Source organism: Nipponia nippon, unplaced genomic scaffold, assembly GCF_047370975.1.
Source record: "Nipponia nippon isolate SJK-2023a ecotype South Korea unplaced genomic scaffold, ASM4737097v1 scaffold_22, whole genome shotgun sequence".
In the NCBI taxonomy this organism is placed as follows: domain Eukaryota; kingdom Metazoa; phylum Chordata; class Aves; order Pelecaniformes; family Threskiornithidae; genus Nipponia; species Nipponia nippon.
Window position 1 is genome coordinate 8,070,745 of NW_028262339.1, and position 24,466 is coordinate 8,095,210.

The following is a 24,466-nucleotide window of genomic DNA, read 5'->3' on the forward strand; positions in this document are numbered from 1 at the left end:
TGGCACCCTGACTGCCAGTGTTGGGCTGGATGTTCAAAGGGAGGGTCCCCCGTACACATCATGCAACTGATGCTCCATGGAGTAAGTGGGTCGCACTGATCACACAACGGGCTCGAATAGGAAACCCCAGTCGCCCAGGAATCTTGGAAGTGATCATGGACTGGCCAGAAAGCAAAGATTTCGGAATATCACCAGAGGAAGAGGTGATGCATGCCGAGGAGGCCCCACCGTATAATAAACTGCCAGAAAATGAGAAGCAATATGCCCTGTTCACTGATGGGTCCTGTTGTCTTGTGGGGAAACATCGGAGGTGGAAAGCTGCTGTATGGAGTCCTGTACGACAAGTTGCAGAAACTGCTAAAGGAGAAGGTGAATCGAGTCAGTTTGCAGAGGTGAAAGCCATCCAGCTGGCTTTAGATATGGCCGAACGAGAAAAGTGGCCAATGCTCTATCTCTGTACCGACTCATGGATGGTGGCAAATGCCCTGTGGGGGTGGTTACAGCAATGGAAGCAGAGCAACTGGCAGCGCAGAGGCAAACCCATTTGGGCTGCCGCATTGTGGCAAGATATTGCCGCCCGGATAGAGAACCTGGTTGTAAAAGTACATCACATAGATGCTCACGTACCCAAGAGTCAGGCCACTGAAGAACATCAAAACAATCAGCAGGTGGCTCAGGCTGCTAAGATTGAAGCGGCTCAGGTGGATCTGGACTGGCAACAGAAGGGTGGATTGTTTATAGCTTGGTGGGCCCATGACACCTCAGGCCATCAAGGGAGAGATGCAACATATAGATGGGCTCGTGATCGAGGGGTGGACTTGACCATGGACACTATTGCACAGGTTATCCATGAATGTGAAACATGCGCTGCAGTCAAGCCAGCCAAGCAGTTCAAACCTCTCTGGTATGGAGGATGATGGTTGAAATATAAATATGGGGAGGCCTGGCAGATTGATTATATCACACTCCCACAAACCCGCCAAGGCAAGATCCAAGTGCTTACAATGGTGGAAGCAACCACCGGATGGCTGGAAACATATCCCGTGCCCCATGCCACCACCCAGAACACTATCCTGGGCCTTGAAAAGCAAGTCCTATGGGGAAAAGGCACCCCAGAAAGAATTGAGTCAGACAATGGGACTCATTTCCGAAACAGCCTCATAGACACCTGGGCCAAAGAGCATGGCATTGAGTGGGTGTATCACATCCCCTAACACTCACCAGCCTCTGGGAAAATCGAAGGATACAATGGACTGTTAAAGACTAAACTGAGAGCAATGGATGGTGGGACATTCAAACACTGGGATACACATTTAGCAAAGGCCACCTGCTTAGTCAACACTAGGGGATCTGCCAATCGAGCTGGCCCTGACCAATCAAGACTTTTACGTACTATAGAGGGGGATAAAGTCCCTGTAGTGCACATAAAAAATATGACGGGGAAGACAGTCTGGGTTATTCCTGCCTCAGGCAGAGGTAAACCCACTTGTGGGATTGCTTTTGCTCAAGGACCTGGGTGCACTTGGTGGGTGATGCGGGAGGATGGGGAAGTCCGATGTGTACCTCAAGGAGATTTGATTTTGGGTGAAAATAGCCAATGAACTGAATTGTATAATGTTAGTTGCTATATAATACTGGATGTCATCACTTCAATGATCACTATGTGCCATATCAACAGTATACAGTAAGAATGACCCAAAGTAATGAAGAACGAACTTTGAGGAAACTGAACAAAGTGCAGTGGTGATGGAACCAGAACTGGCTTCGGCATGCAACAATCCAACACCACACACCACCTCTCCTGCCCTGAAAGACTGTTATGACAGATGAAGCCCAAAGTCATGGACTAAATGAACTCAAGAAACGTTTTAGAGGGATAGCCTATAGACTAGGGAAATTATATCTATATGTGTATGCATATATATATAAAATATATCAAAAAACTGGAAAAGTGGTAGTGATTAATTGGAATGTATTGGAAAGTGTAAGACCTGGGCATGACGTATATGGTATGGAATAAGGGGTGGATACTGTCCTGGTTTCAGCTGGGCTAGAGTTAATTTTCTTCCTAGTAGCTGGTATAGTGCTGTGTTTTGGATTTAGGATGAGAATAATGTTGATAACACACTGATGTTTTAGTTGTTGCTAAGTAGTGCTTACACCAGTCAAGGACTTTTCAGCTTCCCATGCTTGGCCAGGTGCACAAGAAGCTGGGAGGGGGCACAGCCAGGACAGCTGACCCAGACCGGCCAAAGGGCTATTCCATACCTTATGACGTCATGCTCAGTATATAACTGGGGCGAGTTGGCCGGGGGGGGGAAGTGATCGCTGCTCGGGAACGGGCTGGGCATCAGTCAGTGGGTGGTGAGCAATTGTACAGTATATCACTTGCTCTGTATATTATTATTGTATTATATTATTATTATTATTACTACTACTACTACTACTACTACCATTCTATTTCATTTTACTTCAATTATTAAACTGTTCTTATCTCAACCCATGAGTTTTCTCACTTTCACCCTTCCAATTCTCTCCCCCACCCCACTGGGGGGGGGGGGAGTGAGCGGGCGGCTGTGTGGTGCATAGTTGCTGGCTGGGGTTAAACCACGACAGCATTGCATAAAAGCAATTTCTAATTGCATGCTGAGAAATACAGATGAGTGAATAACAATTTCCCAGAAATGAGATAGAACTGTTGCATTCTGACATACTTCTTTTTTCAATTGTGTAAATTCAGACATATGTATGGCATAAATCCCTGAAGAACAGTGTCCTAAGTGTTCAATCAAGAGGGAAAAATCTTATAAAATCTTGTCATTCCTTAAGGATAATTTTGAGTCAGCTTACTGTATTTTTCTAATATGTATTTGGAAACAGCATTGAAACACATTATCTATTATTTAATGTAGCAATTTTATGCTTTTCATTTACAAGTGTTTTGGAAAAACACTCTAGAACAGAATAACATTATTTAGAAATGCTCTATAAATTGTGCTTCATATCTGTATCTGTAATTGGAATTCCACAATGGAATTCAGGTGAACAAAATGTAATTATTAGACTGAAAATGTAGACATGATACTGAAGAAAAATTCTTACTTGTTGCACAAAGTACTTTATGAATGCCCACAAGAGTAAGATGTGAACTCATGCAGCCATCAACATTTGGCATCTAGTCTAAGCTTCTTCAAACATGAGCTTTCTTTATCGTCAATGGAGAAAATTAGGCACCATATAAACATAGCTGTAAACATCTCACCAAAATTACAGGAACTATAATAGAAGTAGTAGGACAAAGAAGAGGATTCCTTTTCATCTGAAGCTTCATACAGCTCAAGCCTAGTGACTTAGACTGCACAATGGGAACAAGAAAGGAACAACCCCTCATAAAGAAAAAGAATAAATATTCAAACATCTTTTTTTTTAGGTATTAAATTCAATAATGCCCCATGTGTCCTGTTTAGTTAGCAATTATATTGCCTTACTGTGTGTTAAAACATGGAAAAACTTGTACCCTTATTATGCAACATGAAACTCATCGTTAAGAAGTCACTATTAATAATATTCATTGTGATATTTTTTTTAAGTCTTCCCACACTAAACCACTAACATACTTAGTTTACTGTACAAATAAGGAAACAAAAATCCTTTGAAATAAAAACTCCAATAAAAATTATTGAGGGCAACCATAATAAATATGGTTCTAATAGGAATTATGCTGAAAAATAATAGTGAAGAAAAAATAAGTACCCCAAAATTTAAATTTAATTTCAGTGTTTTCTGATAAGGAGATATGGTTCAAGACAGATTTCCTGGGGGAGTTCCTTACCTGAAGGCCTATCACAGCAAAGGACATAACTTGCCAATGTAAGATGTGATGCTGAGATTCCTAAAATGTGCTATGGGGGTGGTGATATCTGTCAAGATTATATTTGTGGAGGAGTTCTTGAAAATAGCCAGGATCTAAACCATTAAGGATTTCAAAACTGAGAGAGCAAACTTTAAAATCAAACAGCTACTTCACAGCAGACAAAGTAAATGAGTTCAGGTACAAGGAGGATGATTTGCTCAAGACAGTCTGAGAGTGTGTCACTGCATTCTGAACAGGCTGCAAGTGACAGAGTTGAAAGCCTTTCTAGGAAGGATTTACAATAATCCTCCCATCAAGAGAGCATGTGCTGCTGCTATGAGGTCATCAAAGGATAAATAATGGCACTGTCTGCATCAAGCATGCCACTAAAAAGACATTTTTCAATCTAATTCACTGCACTAATCTCTACAGAGGAGAGGGGAATGAACTGGACATCAGGATTTTTAGTACAATTCCCTACTGTGTGCAAATCCCCTCAGTCAGTAGCCACATGTAAAAAGAGAGAGCAGTCTCCTAAAGATGACAAAAATACACTGGTAAGATTTATGCTTTCACTGGAGCTAAGACAGAGGGAGCTGGCAATATTGCCTGTTTGAAAACAGAGCTACATTTGTGGAATCCCTGGAGTGAGACATACAGTTCCTTATCACTAGAACTGTGCTGAAGTCTTTGATATTTAGCATTCCTATAATACCCACCATAAGCACATATACTTCATGACATCATTCTGGTGTTTGCCAAGCTAACCTTGAACTTCAGCACTGCTCTGAAGAGCCATAAAATATTTTTATCATTAGTCTGATATTCTGTACAACAAAATTGTTGGATAATTCAGGCATGAGGCTTTGCAGTTATAAAGTATTTGATTTCCCCACATATTCAAACTAAGATGTCATTGAATTTGTGCATGCTGAATTGGACTATCAACTGAAAAATGTATTGCAATAGCATACAAAAATCTTCTTGTAATCTTAAATCATTAAAATATTAAAATAATTAAATAATTTAAAAGTTTTTTCAGTTCACCAAATTGAATTAAGGTAATAAAGCATCATTACACACATTTTCTAATACTTTTATAAAACAGTCACATCTTGAAAACATATAAAACTATTCACATTATCAGTGAATTAAAGTATTCAAAATTAAGCCTTTATTGTCCTCCAATGAACAATAAATGACGTTCTTAAAAGAGAAAGTTTATGCGATGCACACATTATAGGAAACTTCTAGTAGCATAATTATTAAAACCAACAGCTTGTATCCCTACAGCTTGACTGAGTTTGAAAAAAAATTCAGAATGGAGTGGGGGAATTACCTGATGAACTTCTGTCAATGATAGCAGTAGTCTTCATTCAGTATATGCCCCATTCCCTCTTTGTCTCAACAGATTAACAGCTGCAGCTCTCAAATAAGAAGTGTTATTTTTTTCAGAAGCTTCTGAAAATAGTATACTGATTATAAAATAACATATATAATATAATAAAGTTTTTCACTCTCTGCTTTTCCCTTCTTGCTTCTGACTTACAGTAAGTAATGAAGTTTTACAACAAAAGGAGGAATTTTCTGAATGGACTTGTATGAGTTATGCAGCAGGTCTACAGAAGCAGTTGGAAAAAGAATTGAGGTCCTCTACTAAAGATTTTGTGTTTTACCTTCAAAAGAACACCTAACACAACCACACAATTCACCCAGATTAGTGTGGCCCCAAAAATTCACTAAGAATTTTTTGCTTTGTACATAAAAGCTACAAATTAACACTTTCATAACATGGATTTTCATGCTGGTCTGATACAAACAGGAAGAAACTTTCTGGTCTGAGGTTGTTGTACTAAATTAGATATTTTCCATAATATTCTCTGCTTCATACTGAAAATTTGGCACTCCCAGATGCCAAAAATTTCACAGAACGTGTTTGGTGAATTCTCTGACATAGAACAGAGTTTCTATTGAGCTAACAAGGCTTCAGTAAAAGAGGAGAAAAGCTTAAGGAGATTGTAGCACAGGTTTCATCGATGACGTTGCAACTGCCAGTACCATCAGAGAAGTTGTGGATGTCCCATCATTGGGAGTGTTCAAAGTCAGGTTGGACAGGCTTTGAGCAACCTGATCTAGTGAAAGATGTCCCTGCCCATGGCAGGGGGGCTGGAATAGAAGATCTTTAAAAGTCCCTTCCCTTTAAAGGTCCCTTTCAAACCAAACCATTCTATGATTCTATGATTCTATGATCAGTCCAGTTTAGGAGGAGAAATGACCTTCAAAGAATGTCTTCTCAGACTTAAACAATTTAGAGTAGAAACTCTCCAAATCAGTTTAAATATTTTTTTATTTAGCAGAACAGGCAAAGAAAACAACACTAGACAAAACTCTAATCACTCAGAAAAAGACCTTCCACTGTCATTGGGCCTTATTACTTAAACAAAGGTCTCTCAGAGAAGTGTGCTTAAATAATTTGAATATTTTTCAGTATAGTGAAAAGATTCTTCAGTGGCATTATGTAACAGTGGTCATTTAGGGAAGGAAAACATTAGCTTAATATAAATGCTGAAATAGCTATGCACATAGCTGTTTCCTGATTTACTGAGAAGCTACCGCGTGCAGCACTTCTGACTGAAAGCAGTAGTGGACAAAATCTTTTTGATGATACAGACTGAAAGATCAGCTTGCCGCTTTGAATTTTTTTTATATAAATAGTGTATTATCTTTTAGTCCATGAGCCAGCTTCTATTCATAGGAAGTGTGTTCTAAGCACAAGAGAAGAAAAACTCTTTGCCTTGCATGCCCTGGATATAAGCCATAAAAATTGAGCTAGTATTGAAGTCTTGAAGGTGATCTTGTTGCCAGGAGATAAGCAGAAAGGTTTCCTTAACTTCTGTTTTGCCTCCTTGTAATGAGCTGTTTCTGTTCTCAGCCCCAGAAATGCCTTGGCTCTTCTTGTTCATCATAATGGCAAGATCCTTCAGTGCTCAAGTTGCCCAACGGGTCTGGTCTAGGCACGACTTTATTGAACTGTTCATTTGAGTAAGAGCTCTCTTGTGCTTAACTTTTTCTCAGAATTGAAGTCCTGTAACACTGACAATTTCATAAAAAGGTTAACATGGTATTAGATAGCTGTGGTGGGTTGACCTTGGCTGGATGGCAGGTGCCCACCAAGCTGCTCTATCACTCTCCCTCCTCAGAAGGACAGGGGGAGAAAAAAAGATGAAAAACTCATGGGTCGAGATAAACACAGTTTAATAAAAGAAAAAGCAAAGGCTGCACGTGGAAGCAAAGGAAAAAGAAAAGATTTATTCTCTACTTCCCATCGGCAGGTGATGTCCATCCACTTCCTGGGAAGTAGGGCCTCAGTACGCATAGCAGTTGCTCCAGAAGACAAACGCCTTAATAATGAATGCCCCCCTCCTCCTTTCTCTTAGCTTTTATTGCTGAGCATGATCTCATATGGTATGGAATATCCCTTTGGTCAGTTTGGGTCAGCTGTCCTGGCTATGTCCCCTCCCAACCTCTTGCCTACCCCCAGCCTACTGGACTTTGGGGGTGGAGGGGTTGGAGAGACAGCCTTGATGCTGTGGGAGCACTGCTCAGCAGTAGTCAACACGTTATCATGTGTTATCAACACTGTTATCAACAGTATCAACACTGTTCTAGCTACAAATACAGAGCACAGCACTATGAGGGCTGCTATGGGGAAAGTTAACTCCATCCTAGCCAGACCCAATACAACAGCTTAACAAATTTCTGCCAGTTAAGCTGTTTTCAAGATAACTTAGAAGTCCTACCACCAAATGGCTACTTTATCTATAGCCAGCTTAACAGTTAGCATAGTTAATTTTTCTGAATACTAGGAAAAGTATATTCAAAAACGGAATGAATATTTTTCTTCAAAATAAAATATTTATTCTTAAAATAGTGTCTATATTTTTGCCAAGGACAAATCATAACTGAAATGGAAAGCCATAATAGAATTGACCAGAGAACTGATTATTGATATTTTTGTTTGTTGAATATAGTGACCAGAATCAAAAAGAATCATTGTATCAAGGTATCTATTGCACTGTATAAATACACGACTTCTACTTATGAGATTTATGCAGGTGGAGCATGAATGGCATAAACCAGCAAAATCTTTGTGCTGTTAAGACTCAGTGGTCAACTCTGACTACTTTCTCTCCTATGTTATGGATGAGTATTATAAGTTCTTGAGTAATATATAGGTAACATGCTGGGGCACACATAAAAAAGGATATGTGCATTTTTTAAAGAGAAAAAAGTCCTGAAACAAATAGTGCCTTCACTAGGGACAGTACTAGCCCAAGAAATCCAAGTTATCATTACTGGTGTAACTAGTCTCTTTGAAGAGCCCTAGTCCATGAATAATACATTTTTGGGGATAGCTCACATGACAAAAATAGGCTGTCTCTGCTCACAAAAGGTCCACATCTAAACTGCTACAGAGAAAAAACTGCTTCATACCACCCCCCATCAGAAACTGACGCTACTGGCAAGGCACTGGAAAGTATTTTTAAGAGAAAAAAGCCCACACTGTTCATATCCTGTGAACAGCAAGAAAATTTAATTTTCCAGTGATGCTTTTAACCTTAGTTTTCCAGTGTATAATCATACAACAAAGTAATTTCTTTCATGCTGTTTTTCATTTCTTGATGTTAGTTAGCTGTGTAAAATGTAAATATACACTCAAGATTAAGACTTACCTACCTATTCTATATATCTGTTTATACAGATATCTTCACCCTGCCACTTAAGTGACTACCAGTATTTATTCCCAAAACATCACTGGGAGACTGAAAATATGATTCCCTAATTGATAGAGATGAAAGTAAGGAATAGAAAGTTGTGCCCTACTCACTGTTAACTAAAACCAGTAGTATCAACGGAAAAGCAGCTCTCAACCTTTTTTTTTTCTGCTCATCACTTGATCAGCTTTCCTTATAGATTTTTTTTTAAAATGGAAGTTATCAGCTATGTATAAAACAAAAAAAAAAACAGTCTTGACTTTATATCTTCTCACTTGTGATACATCTACAGCTAAGATCAGCAGTGATTTCTGAAACAGACTCTGAAACCAGTAAACATATAGAAGGGAGTTCTATATAAGTCCTCAGCTTTGGAATTTTTCATCTGTTTTGCCCAATCTGGATGTGCATAAATTTCATCTCTTTTGCCATATCAGGTTCCAAGTAGGATCATGAAGTATCAGGCAAACAGATTTGAGATTCTTCTACTTAGCGTTTGGATCTTAAAGGAATATATCACTATGCTGAACTGCAGTTCAATTTATAGATTAGGTTTTTTTACAACAAAGTATAATTAATAAGCTTAAGTTTAAAAGGAAGTGCTTTAAAAAAAACCCACAAGATAAATAAGGACTGACATAAGGATAGGGGGTTATTTTCATAGCCTTTCATTTGGTCTTTGGCCTCTTTCCTGACACTTTCTAGAAGGATGTCAGTTCTCATGACATATATAACAGGATATAAAATCTATCCTTTCAGAAATGTATTAAATTTTCCTATTCATTTCACATAGGCCAATCTACTAATAGGTGTGTTGACCCTGTTGTAATCTTGGTCTTAAAAGTATAATAGCTAAGTGGTAACAATTAGTATATCTGGAGTTGAACTAACAGCCTAGCAATCAAGGCAGAGATGTAGCATAAGCATCCTCCTCCTGAGCAACCTATTTCCCCTTAGCTTTCTTTTTACATTATGTGTGATAACTGATAAACTGAAAATATTTGTCTCATATATTAACAATTCCCATCCAAAAATATTTTTAGGACTAATTTAAAACATCAGTATTATTTGCAGAAATCCTAGAAAGATCTAGCTTGTAACAAAAAAATAATATTAAAAATATCAGTAATGGAATGTGGAGCTTACAGTCATTTTCTAGTCCAACCTGCCTAAAAAATCAAGAAAAATTATGTTTGGGATGCTTATAAATATCATTCCCATATCTGCATACACAAAGAAATATAAAAGTACATACAACAAAAACACTAAAAATTGCTATATTTCTAACCCATAATATAGAAGGACCACAAGTCTAGAAGAACAGAAGAAAGACTTTAATTTTATATAGTAACTGTATACATGTGACTAGAGCACCATGTGTTTATGGACTGGTTATTTTGAGGTCTAACTGTGAAGAGACATTTTGACAGTTTTATTCACAGTCTAAGGCATACCCAGAGACAAGCATAGTTTGAAAACCATATGTGTGTGTGTGTGTGTGTATGTATATATGTGTATATATATATAAAAATATATATGTACATAATCATAGGAAGTGATATTACAGAAAAACCACAAGTCTAGCTAATGTGGCAGTCTACCACTGCATAGTATTTCTGGATTGATTTTTTAACATATATACCCAATCAAGAACATAAAATCTGAAATTATCTGAGGAAACAAAAATGTGATGCACAGAATTCAGTTTTAAGTATATAAAGGCACACCTCAACATGAAACAGTGTTTAAAAATACCTCCTAAAAGTACAGATCACTTTTTTTAAAATATATTTAATTCCTTTTAATGTATATATGCAGCTACCTCAAATGCAGCCAAGTCATTAAGCTCATTAAATCAGTCTGATTTTGGAAATTAATGGAGATTTCCATTGTTGAAGAATTAATTTTTAGCTATCAATATAAAAAAAAAGAAACCCAGGGACATCAACCCTGCTATACAAAATGCATTTCGAAGATAGAAATTATATCATTAAGGATGAAAACAATAGGATTACAGGCAACATCAACTTGTAAAACAAATTCTGTTCTTTAATAAACATCTAGTGTGCCCACTGATATTTAATGTTAACAGTTTTTTAATGGCTGAGGCTGTAACCTTAGCAGCCCAATGTGGAATTTACTACTGTCATCCATGCCCTCATAGGGATAGAGGTAGAAGGCAGCAAAGCACTAACTCAGAGTTATATTTACCAAATTTGAGCTGTTGATTCATTATCCACTGGCAAAGACATAACAGAAGCACCCCATCACTCCGTGGCTGGTATCAACATCACAATTTTGGGTTTTTGAACAATGGGGTGGTCTACAGGGCACCAGGCTTGCTGGCATCTGATGGGGTTCACCTTTCTCAAAGGGGGAAGAGGGCCTTTGCTCAGGAGCTTCTGGGGCTCATTGACAGGGCTTTAAACTAGATTTGAAGGGGGAGGGAATCAATATCAGATTTGCCTGTGACAAGAGGTGGGATCGCACGCCATGGTTAGAGGGATGGGGTACTAGCGGGGGATGGGATGCTAGCAGGGGCCCTCAGCCCGTTGATCTGAGGTGTGCTGGAGACACTGCAGCACGGTCGAAGTCTTATGGGGATGAGCGGGGCGCTCTTGAGGTAATAGGAGCCAACAGGGAAATATTGGAGAAATTCCTCAAGGGAACCAAGGGGTGTTCCTCCAAGAAGGTGACACGGACGACAGCCCAGCTGAAGTGCCTCTATACCAATGCACGCAGCATGGGAAACAAACAGGAGGAGCTGGAAGCTACCTTGCTGCTAGAAAGCTACGACCTAGTTGCCATCACTGAAACTTGGTGGGATGAATCCCATGACTGGAGTTCAGCTATCGATGGCTACAGGCTGTTCAGAAGGGACAGGCGAGGTAGGAGGGGCAGAGGTGTTGCCCTCTACTTCAAGAAATGGATAGAATGTGAAGAAGTGTCCCTGAAGAATAGCCATGAGCAGGTTGAAAGTTTATGGGTAAGAATTAGAGACCGAGGCAACAAAGGGAACCTTGTGGTTGGGGTCTACTACAGGCCGCCTGATCAAGAGGAGCCTATTGATGAAGTCTTCTTACTCCAACTACAGGAAGCTTTGCGCTCACAGGCTCTTGTCCTGCTGGGGGATTTCAACCACCCCGACATCTGCTGGAAAAGTAACACAGCAGGCAGTAGGCAATCTAGGAGACTCCTGGAGTGCATGGAGGACAGCTTCCTAAGCCAGGTAATAGATAGAACTACCAGAGGGGATGCAGTACTGGACCTGTTGGTCACCAATGTAAGAGAGCTCATTGGTGATGTCAGGATTGGAGGCAGCCTCGGCTGCGAACTCACGCACTGGTAGAGTTCACAGTCCAGAGAGATAAGGGTCAGGTGAAGAGTATAGTCAGGACCCTGAATTTTAGGAAAGCAAACTTCCAGCTCTTCAAGGAGTTAATCAACAGGACCCCCTGGGAAATGGCCCTCAGGGACAAGGGAGCAGAACAGAGCTGGCAGGTCTTCAAGGATGCTTTCCATAGGGCACAAGAGCTCTCGATCCCCAGGTGCAGGAAATCGGGCAAGGAAGGGAAGAGTCCAGCATGGCTGGGCCATGACCTGTGGGTCAAACTAAAGGGCAAGAAGAGAACGCACAGGCAGTGGAAGAAGGGACTGGTATCTTGGGAAGATAAGAAGCAGCAAGCTGGTAACAACAGACGAGAAGGCTGAGGTACTCAACAACTTCTTTGCCTCATTCTTCACTGGCAGCCTCTCTCCTCACACCTCCCGAGTCAATGGGCCATTTGACGGGGATCAGGGAGGCAGAGGTCCTCCCGCTGTAAGAGAAGATCAGATTTGCGACCACCTGAGGAACCTGAACATACATGAGTCTATGGGTCCTGATGAGATGCATCCCGGAGTCCTGAGGGAATTGGCTGATGTAGTTGCCAAGCCACTCGCCATGATATTTGAAAAGTCATGGCAGTCAGGTGAAGTCCCTGGGGACTGGAAAAAGGGAAACATTGCAGCCATTTTTAAAAAGGGTAGAAAGGAGGACCCTGGGAACTACCGACCTGTCATCCTCACCTCTGTGCCCCCACAATATCCTTCTCTCTAAATTGGAAGGATATGGATTTGATGGGTGGACTGTTCGGTGGATAAGGAATTGGCTGGATGGTCGCATCCAGAGGGTAGTGGCCAATGGCTCAATGTCCAGATGGAGATCAGTGACGAGTGGTGTCCCTCAGGGGTCCTTTCTGGGGCCAGTGCTGTTCAATATTGTCGTAGTTTAACCCCAGCCAGCAACTAAGCACCACACACCACTCGTTCACTCCCCTCACAGTGGGATGGGGAAGAGAATCAGCACTACTTAGCAACAACTAACACATCAGCGTGTTATCAACATTATTCTCATCCTGAATCCAAAATACAGTACTATACCAGCTACTAGGAAGAAAAATCAACCCTATCCCAGCTGAACCCAGGACAAATTTCTTCATCAATGACATAGTGGGATCGAGTGCACCCTCAGCAAGTTTGCAGATGACACCAAGCTGAGTGGTGCAGTTGACACGCCTGAGGGACGGGATGCCATCCAGAAGGACCTGGACAAGCTGGAGAAATGGGCCTGTGTGAACCTCATGAGGTTCAACAAGGCCAAGTGCAGGGGCCTGCACCTGGGTCGGGGCAACCCCCAGTATCAAAACAGGCTGGGGGATGAAGGGATTGAGAGCAGCCCCGAGGAGAAGGACTTGGGGATACTGATAGATGAAAAGCTGGACATGAGCCAGCAATGTGCTCTCACAGCCCAGAAAGCCAACCATATCCTGGGCTGCATCAAAAGAAGTGTGGCCAGCAGGTCGAGAGAAGTGATTCTGCCCCTCTACTCTGCTCTCGTGAGACCCCACCTGGAGTACTGCATCCAGCTCTGGAGTCCTCAGCACAGGAAGGACAAGGACCTGTTGGAGCAGCTCCAGAGGAGGGCCACAAAAATGATCAGAGGGATGGAACACCTCTCCTATGAGGAAAGGCTGAAAGAGCTGGGGTTGTTCAGCCTGGAGAAGAGAAGGCTGCGGGGAGACCTTATTGCGGCCTTTCAATACTTAAAGGGGGCTTATAAGAAAGATGGGGACAGACTTTTTAGCAGGGCCAGCAGCGATAAGACAAGGGGTAATGGTTTTAAACTAAAAGAGGGTAGATTCAGACTAGATATAAGGAAGAAATTTTTTACGATGAGGGTGGTGAAACACTGGAACGGGTTGCCCAGAGAGGTGGTAGATGCCCCATCCTTGGAAACATTCAAGGCCAGGCTGGATGGGGCTCTGAGCAACCTGATCTAGTTGTAGATGTCCCTGCCAATTGCAGGGGGGTTGGACTAGATGACCTTTAAAGGTCCCTTCCATCCCAAAGCATTCTATGATTCTATGATCGCATCATAAACACTATTATGCTAAGACACCTTCCATAAAGTTTAACACGCTGACTCCTGGTACTGGACATTGAGAACTGCAAGACATTCTTAATAGCAAAACTATTGGTGTTTCTTTTCCTTCCACCTGATATCCTGCAGAAAGTGGAATTTTCCACTGAGCAAAACTACAAACCACCTGTGCTCTGAGAAAGGAATCTGGGAAGGAGCTAAAAGATAAAAAAGTATTTGTTTAATTAACAAACTGTGGAAAACTAACGGCTATACCCGTGAAGAAGAGCTACTGGACTGATAAAAGGGGACATCTGGGTGCCAAAGACTGGATGGTGGCCAGAAAAACATGAAGTCTGATAGAACTGCAGTAACTGGGTGAAAGGTAAATGTGGAGAGGGGAGATCACGACCACCGACTCAGTTCAGGACCGAAAAGACTTGTCCCCCACATCTGAAAGAAGCATGTGTGCTAATTTGCAGAGCAAGCGAGGCTAATTTAAATACAGTAAACCAATAGTGTATGAAATGTTAATCACTAACCAATAAGTGTAAATTTGGGCAGGTTTATACTAATCATGTGGCAGGATAAATATGCTGTAGTTTTGTATGAAGGTGCTGCTAGATTTGTGGAACTGCCACCTAGCATCCATCTTTGCGCAAATATGAAGGGAATAAAATACCTCTGCTCTGTGTGTTAACTGGCATCTGCATACTGGGCGAATGACCGCGCTTTTGGTATAACACACCTTCTTCCACCTTGTTTGTTTATACTGTTAATTCTTTGAGGTAGAGGCTGTCCATTTTGTGTATTTGCACAGCACCTTGCACTATAGGCCCTGATCTCTATTAGGACCTGTAGCTGTTACTACAATACAACAATAAGTAGTAACAATAATAATTTTTAAAGTTTTTTTTCTCTGTAGGCAACAAAGTCTAAAATAGTCAAATTTCATTTTGCTATCTTTATCTTCTCAGTCTCTTACTGGACAAGTACTTTTCACTAGAAGGATTATGCCCTCTTATACAGTATCCTTTTGTATAATTCATATGCATGCAGTATGCTTAAGATTCCACATTTTTAGATGATCAGCAATATTTATAAACTGGAATATAAAATATGAAAGAAATAATATTTTCTAAATAATAGTTGGGAATATTACAACATGTATTCCAGAATGGACAGGAGTAACTGCCACCACTTGAAACAGAGCAGTTTGTTGATTGTAGTGTGATGTTTTTCTATGTAGATTATTGGATAATCTATAATTTAAAAACCAGGAATTTTTTAAAAAGCTAAAAAATTAAACAAATACCCTGTTTAACTTGATGCACAGTAGCCTGGACAAAACCCTATGACTGTACAATAAGTAAAAAAATAAAAATGCATTTATTCTCAGTTACTGTTTAGAAAAGAGAATCCTGTATAAGTGACTACAGCATGTTCTGTCACATTTTTTTTCCTTAAACTGAGCCCTGTCAGTGACAGCAAAACAGATTGTGTGCATCTGCTGGGAATGAGCCAGATGACAGTGGAAGAAACACACACGGATACCTTGGCACAACAACAACTAAAGATGAAGAAAAATAGACGGAAAGAAGCAGAAAGTTCTAAACTTCAATTAAAATAGCCTCTCTAATAAAAGTTATCTAAGAGTCTGTTGCAGACTGCATGCTATACTTCACAGCGTAACTTTTCAAAAGCAACAACATATTTATACTGTACATTGTCTTGCTTACTCCCTGTGGTACTCATATGGCCACCATTCCCACAGAGTGACATAGAATTTGCCTCAGGAAAGTATCCTCATTTTACAGAGAATGACACACCAACACAGTGAATTCCTCATAGTCAGGTTCTGGAAGGAGTTAAATCCACACTGCCCAAATCCAGGCTGCCATCCTAAACACTAAAATATGCTCCCTGTGCATCAGGAATAAGATGTGACTGCCAGCTGAGTGAAGATTAGTATAGCACCTAATGGTTCGAGCAGCAAAAGTAATCTATTTAGAGCATCTGGAAGCCTCATGAAGCCAACGGTTTCAGCCTGTTATATATTGCATATTCAGTGATTGTCTAATATTCTGATAGCATTTCAGAATCACATTAGCAGAATTGAATGATTTAATATATATATATAACACTCATATATCATTACAGAGTACAATTAACATCCAACTGAGAGAAGTTTATGTATATTCCCCTAGCCTGATAGAAGCTCTAGAACAGCTTATAATGCACCTTGAAGTTCCATCTCATTTCAGGCAATCACACATGTACAGACTATAATTCCCAAATGGGAACTTTGAAAACTGCCTAAGTCTGCTTATAAGGCTCTTGATCAAATACGTGGTAAAGCTCTACATAGTCTCCTCAGCACTGTGAGTGTGGTCTGGAAGAGAAGATAAGGAGATCTTGTTTTGAAATGTTCTATTCAAGTGGTACCTTTGTTTCTAATGAGTTTGGAAATAGAGTCAGAGTGGAACTGAGAAAAAGAGGTGAACATTAATTAACAGAATTAATGATAATTCTGTATAAAAAGCAGTTTTTAGTAGGTCATCAAGTCAGTGGAGTTATGCTAGAAGACATGAGCAAAGGATATAATTTCATATATTCAATTACATCTGTAATGCTGTTAAATAAACATATTAATATTTGTGGATATAAGTTCACTTTGTATTTGAGAAAACAGAATTTCACCATTATAGTGGAAAGAATGTATAAAACACATTTAAACAATTATTGTTATTATTTTGTTAAGAATGTTGCCCTACATCTGCTATAATTAAGGATTATTCGTAGTAAGCCAAATACTATACATGTAAATGGGAAATTTGTTTTAAGAAAGTCTGCAAGATTAAGGTTTTAAATTTGACTACAGTGCATTGTCCACTCTTCTCCATTTGGATACCATCTTTCCAAATAGTTCAGAGCCACATCCTTCCTCATCTTCCTTTATGCTGTTTCTCCTGCTTCTCATACTCAGTATTGACAGAAGCGACATTCAGGATGCATGGGCCAGCACTATGGGAAGGTTATAGAACCTCAGTCTCCTGTGGTTTCCCTGAGATGCCTCATTTTTAGGGACAGCTTTTGCACCCAACTCCATTGAAACAATTTAAAATAATCTCCATTGGATTCCACTTCACATGGAATTTTTAAATGAAAAGTGCCCTTCTCTAGCTTCTTACACTGATGGATACATTTTGTAACATTTTAATTTCTATGATGATCCCTCAATAACTAAGAGTTATTTGGATTAAAACAATGCACCATTATTTCAAATATAATGCCATATTACAATGTATTTGTCAGTAGGGGAAAGAATTTATTAGAAATTAAATAAATAGCATGTACTAGTATGTTACTTGTTATTTATATTACCAAAAGTAATGTTTCATGTGGACAATGTTCTGCATTACATTTACTTTTGCATATGTTTTTATAAACAAATTCACATTCCTCCCTCCTTGTCCTTTTTACATATTTTGCTAACAGCTATTGATTGACTGCTTAAAAGTAAAAACTGAAATTTAACTGAACATGGGTTCCACAAATAACATATGTGCTGTATCTATAAAAGCAAACACAAATAATGTTATTTCTAATTGGGTTTACTTAACTGTACTTCTTACAATTATGGGATGAGAGATAAAAGACATTAATGTCTTAGATTAATTCCTGCACTGGCATGTGCTTAATAATAATTTTCATTATAAACTTTCCTTAATCAGTTATACAATTGAAGAATAAGAGTCAGAAAAGACCTGTTAGGTTGGATTCTAAGTTTCATATGGATAGTGCTTTATAACCTGGAAATGGGAGACAGAAGGGCTTTATGCCATCTGTTCAATTCCGTCCCTAGTCTGTGGTCTGTTTTATGGTTGACTTAAATTAAGGCAGTAGATACTGACTTCCCAGGATCTGTTGTATTGGCCAGGATTTCTAAAGCGCTCTCTGCTCAAACTCTTTAAGCTCTCCAATGTCAGGGAATGTGGCAGAAGGCAGAGATAAATACATCTACTCTGCTGAACCAGGTGACTGTTAAGTCACCTATTTGGGGAATTACAAAAGGGACCTAGGCTAGGGACCTGGCTGGTTGGATTACTGAATCCATCTTGCAAGAAAGTTTATTCCATACAATATTCAAATAAAAAATTCCCAAATATTTTTATCCAGACCTGCTTCTAAAGAACTCAGATGATGCACTTTGAGAATTTCCTAGGATGTGTTTCTGCAATCTAAATGTATTTTGTCCTTGTTGTTCTTGCTGAGTAGAGTTTACACTAGTCAAGGACTTTTCAGCTTCCCATGCTCTGCCAGATGCACAAGAAGCTGGGAGGGAGCATAGCCAGGACAGCTGACCCAGATTGGCCAAAGGGCTATTCCATACCATATGACATCACGCTCAGTATATAAAGCTGGGGGAAGAAGAAGAAAGGGGGGACATTTGGAGTGATGGCGTTTTTGTCTTCCCAATAACCGTTACGCGTGATGGAACCCTGCTTTCCTGGAGGTGGCTGAACACCTGCCTGCCAATGGGAAGTAGTGAATGAATTCCTTGCTTTGCTTTGCTTGTGTGTGTGGCTTTTGCTTTACCTATTAAACTGCCTTTATCTCAATCCATGAGTTTTCTCACTTTTACTCTTCTGATTCTCTCCCCCATCCCACTGTGGGGGAGTGAATGAGCGGCTGTGTGGTGCTTAGTTGCCAGCTGGGGTAAACCATGACAATTTTGCTGAAAAAGAAAAAGAGAGGAGAAGAGAGAAGAAAGAAAAAAGAAAAAAATGCCTTATAGAGGTCTGTTTAGCTTTATTTCAGACGAATAGCCTTACACTTGAACTGCCTTAAAGAAAGATTCTTCTCTATTCTTCACTGTATTTCTCTTTCAAATTTATTTTATCTTTGCAAGGGAAAAAGCAATGTAACTAAGTCATATGAGAAAATTCTGTCACTTCTGCATGTTAGTTTTCCTGGCTGAACAATGAATACCATTTGAATAGTTTGAAATGCTTTCAAGATGCAAGGAAGTTTAAAGGCTAGGATACAAACTGATGTTTAGTGGCTTAAATAAATGGCAGATCCCAGAACTGTTTCTTTCCAGTTTAAAACTGATGGGAAAAATGCGATACAAACATGGACGATGGCAGAACACAATCCTAAAAACTGTATTTTTTATGTATTCTAAAACAAAACACCAATTCACATGAATGAGATCTGCATGTTTAGATTTAACTCTGTATTTAGTGGAAAACAATTATTTTATGTTAGTAGGCACCTAAATTTACCATATGTTCATTGAGAAGAAGAAACCAATTTTCATCACCCATATTAACTGGTAAACTTATGATTTTTGATTGCAAAATCACTTTTATTTCTCTTCAAAACTTGCTTAGAGGAACAGGTATCTAGGAAATCCACTGCTTTTCTTGAAAGTCTTAGAATAACAGGCTATATTTCTGATGTCACCATTAAATTGATCTCATACTTTAAAATGTGCAAAACTGCTCTCAGCCTTGGCTGCTTCTGTATCCTTATAAGACTGTACCTGACAGTTCAAATATACAGCTGGGGCCCATAAGTTATATTTTGTCACATTGATGCTGGGTACTTTTTTGAAAATTACACCATCTGTGGCGGGTTGACCTTGGCTGGCTACCAGGTGCCCACCAAGCTGCTCTATCACTTCCCCTCCTCAACTGGACACAGGGAGAAAATATGACTAAAAGCTCATGGGTCAACATAAGGACAGGGACATCACTCAGCAATTACCATCACAGGCAAAACAGACTCGACTCGGGGAAATTAATTTAATTTATTACCAATGAAACAGAGAGTAGGATAATGAGGAATAAGAACAAACCTAAAAACACCTTTCCCCCTCCCCTCCCTTCTTCCCGGGCTCAACTTCACTCCCAACTTCTCTACCTCCTCCCCCCCAAGCAGTACAGGGGCATGGGGAACGAGGGGTGCGTTCAGTTCATAACACTTCATCTCTGCCATTCCTTCCTCCTCACGCTCTTCATCTGCTCCAATGTGAGGTCCCTCCCATGGGAGACAGTCCTTCACAAACTTCTCCAACGTGGGTCTTTCCCACAGTTCTTCAAGAACTGCTCCAGCATGGGTCCTATCCATGGGGCCACAGTTCCTGCCAGAAAGCCTGCTCCTGCACGGGCTCCTCTCTGTGGGCCACAGTTCCTGCCAGGAGCTTGCTCTAGCATGGGCTTTCCTCAGGCTGCAGCTTCCTTCAGGGCATATCCACCTGCTCCGGCGTGGAGTCCTCCACGGGCTGCAGGGTGGATATCTGCTCCACTGTGGACCTCCATGGGCTACAGGGGGACAGCCTGCCTCACCATGGTCTTCACCACAGGCTGCAGGGAAATCTCTGCTCCAGTGCCTGAAACACCTCCTCCCCCTCCTTCTTCACTGACCTTGGTGTCTGCAGAGTTGTTTCTCTCACATATTCTCACTCCTCTCTCCCAGCTGCTGTTGCACAGCATTTTTTACCTTTTCTTAAATATGTTATCACAGAGGTGCCACCAGCATTGCTGATTGGCTCAGCTTTGGCCAGCGGTGGGTCCGTCTTGGAGCTGGCTGGAACTGACTCTATCCAACATGGGGGCAGCTTCTGGCATCTTCTCACAGAAGCCACCCCTGCAGCCCCCCTGCTACCAAAACCTTGCCACGTAAACCCAATACATCCTCCCATCAAAAAAAAAAAAATTCTACTGTTGTATGATATAAATCTAATATAATTGAATGGGTGTTTTTTCAGGTATTCATGAGTTACAAGGCAAGATCAAACTTGTAAGAAAAGGACACTATATTTACCACTCCAAGCTCTGTTTCAATATTTTATGTGCATAAATTCCTTTCCAAAGGTACCGGGCATCCACATCTACAATCAAAACTGCAAAGTGCACATGCCTTGCACATTTGAAAACTGGCCTAATACATTTTTCTTGCTTAGACAGCATCAAAATAACCAGGAACAATTACAAAATGTGACACTTTAACTATTCTTTAAGGACTAGAATGAGCGAGCATGTCTCAGACTAGTCTTTTCCATTTTATTTGGCTGTGAGGTACTTCAGGATATTTTAAACACTTTATAGCTGCATTTATTGCCTATTTCCTAGGCCTGACTTTTGGAAATACTATCCTACCAAAACTTTTTAAATTCCCATTTGAGTCCCATAATACATTGTTGAAAAGTTAGTGTAATGTACATGGGAAACAAAAGGGGGGAAAGAAAAATGTACTCTACGTATGATATTAACTTTTCAAAATACAGCTAGACAAAGCTAGAAAAAGAGAAAATTGAAATGTGCTTTGCAGTGTCCATTAAGATGAAACATCTCAATTTACAGGAGTTTCCTGTCTGATTATAAAACACACAAAACTAAATACATGAATATTAATTTTATTAATTAATTTTATTAATATTAATTTTATTAATTTTATGAAAGCGATGAAAAAACAATTATTACATTTATGGGGGACTAGTGTTTTATAATGTGAAACGCTAGGAGGCATCAGTTGGGTAAAAAAGTTATTTTTCTAAAAAAAAGGTAAGAAATTAGCATAGACGTAATCATCTTGGAAGTTTAATACTTTCAAATGTTAAAGGATATAAATTATAACTAAATTATGCAAATAACCAAAACTCTATATTCTCATTGATATGAATAAAGGACAACATTTAATTTGCTAACTATTTCAAACCAGAGTACTATGTTCACAGATGCAACACAAAGTGCAGTTGTACATTATATTAATGTATTATATATATTATATAATACATATATATTATTTATATATATAATATTATATATTATATATATTATATATTATATATATTATATATTATATATTATATAATATATATTATATAAAATATATTATAATACATTATTATATAATATATATTATATATATAATATATATATATTATATTATATTATATATAATGTATTATATATAATGGCACTCAAGATGACCTGCTCCATGACCTTCCCCGGCACCGAGGTCAGGCTGACAGGCCTGTAGTTCCCGGGATCCTCCTTCCGACCCTTCTTGTAGAGGGGCGTCATGTTTGCTAGTTTCCAGTCATCCGGGACCTCCCAGGTTGACCAGGACTGCTGATAAATAATGGAGAGTGGCTTGGCCAGCTCCTCTGCCAGCTCCCTCAGTATCCTTGGGTGGATCCCATCTGGCCCCATGGACTTGTGCGCATCCAGGTGGAGGAGCAGGTCGGTGACTGCCACCTCTTCGACAACCGGGACTTCACTCTGCATCCTATCTCCATCTCCCAGCTCAGGGGCCTGAAAACCCCGAGGATGACCAGTCTGACTATTAAAGACTGAGGCAAAGAAGGCATTAAGTACCTCTGCCTTCTCCTCATCCTTCGTGGCCAGGTTACCTACTGCATCCAACAAAGGAGGGAGATTCTCCCTGGCCCTCCTTTTGTCACTGACGTATTTATAAAAACTTTTTTTGTTGTCTTTAACGGCGGTGGCCAGTTTAAGTTCCAGCTGGGCCTTCGCCTTTCTGACCGTCTCCCTGCATAACCTCACAACATCCTGAGTCACCTGCCCCTTCTTCCAAAGGCGGTAGGCTCTCCTTTTTTTCCCTGAATTCTAGCCAAAGCTCTTTGTCCAGCCAGGCTGGTCTTCTCCCCCGCCTGCTCGACTTGCGGTACATGGGGACGGCCTGCTCCTGCGCCTTTGAGATTTCCTCCTTGAATAACGTCCAGCCTTCCTGGACTCCTTTGCCCTTCAGGACTGCCTCCCAAGGGACTCTATTAACCAGACTCCTGAACAGCCCAAAGTCCACCGTTCTAAAGTTCAGGGTAGCGGTCTTGCTGACCCCCTTCCTTACCTCTCCAAGAATTGAAAACTCTGTCATTTCATGGTCACTGAGCCCAAGACAGCCTCCGACCACCACATCGCCCACCAGACCCTCTCTGTTCGTAAACAGCAGGTCCAGTGGGGCACCTGCCCTGGTTGGCTCACTTACCAGCTGTGTCAGGAAGTTATCTCCCACACACTCTAGGAACATCCTAGACTGCTTCCTCTCTGCTGTGTTGTATTTCCAGCAGATATCTGGTAAGTTGAAGTCTCCCACGAGAACAAGGGCTAGGGATTGTGAGACTTCAGCCAACCGCTTCTAGAATACTTCATCTGTTTCCTCGTCCTGGTTGGGTGGTCTGTAACAGACTCCCACCAGGATATCTGCCTTGTTAACCTTCCCCCTGATCTTAACCCATAAACACTCAACCTTATCATTACTGTCATTAAGCTCCAGACAGTCAAAACACTCCCTAACATACAGGGCTACCCCTCCCCCTCTCTTTCCTAGCCTGTCCCTTCTGAAGAGCTTGTAGCCATCCATTGCAGCACTCCAGTTGCGCGAGTCATCCCACCATGTTTCCATGATGGCGACCACATCATAGTTTTCCTGCTGCACAGTGGCTTCCAGCTCCTCCTGTTTATTGCCCATGCTGCGTGCATTGGTGTAAATGCACTTCAGTTGGGCTATAGATCTCTTCACCAACACAGGCATGCCACCCCTAGGCTCGTCCGAAGCAAGCCAGGTTTTATCCTCTTCCCCCTTCGCATCTAGTTTAAAGCCCTCTCAACTAGGCCAGCTAACTCCTGGGCCAGGATCCTTTTCCCCCTTTGCGACAAGTGAATCCCATCTGTCTCCAACAGGCCTGGTGCCATGTAAACCGCCCCATGGTCGAAAAACCCAAAATTCCGCCGCTGGCACCAGCCCCCGAGCCACGTGTTGATGAGGTGGGTCTTCCTGTTCCTTTCCATATGCCTCCCGGCTACTGATGGGATGGAGGAAAACACCACCTGTGCTCCTGATCCTTCAAGCAATCGCCCTAGCTCTCTAAAGGCCCTTTTGATTGTCTTGATGCCACTATCAGTTACCTCATCACTGCCGACTTGAACAACCACTAGTGGATAATAATCGGAAGCTTTTACCAGCCTGGGGAGCTTCCTGGTAATGTTTCTTATCCTTGCCCCAGGGAGGCAGCAGACTTCCCTATGGGATGGGTCCGGTCAGCAGATCGGGCCCTCTGTTCCCTTCAGAAGGGAGTCACCTACGACAATTACCCTTCTTTTTTTCTTGCCGATAGCCGTTGTAATGCGCGGGGCTGACTGCTTTCCCCCAGTCAACCCTTTGGATGGATCCCTGCCCATATCTTCATCCTCCTGGCCTTCAGGTTCCAGAGCCTCATACCTGTTGTGTAAGGGCACCTGGAGGGGTGAGGTGGGCCGGGAGAGGATTCACCTGCTGCGCCGAGCTGGGATCCGCATCCATCCTTCTCCTTCTCTTGGGTCCCCTCCCTCTGCCTGACTATACAAGGGCAGGGGAGCCTCTCCCTCACGTGATGCTTCCATCTGGCATGGTCGTCTCAGGGATGGT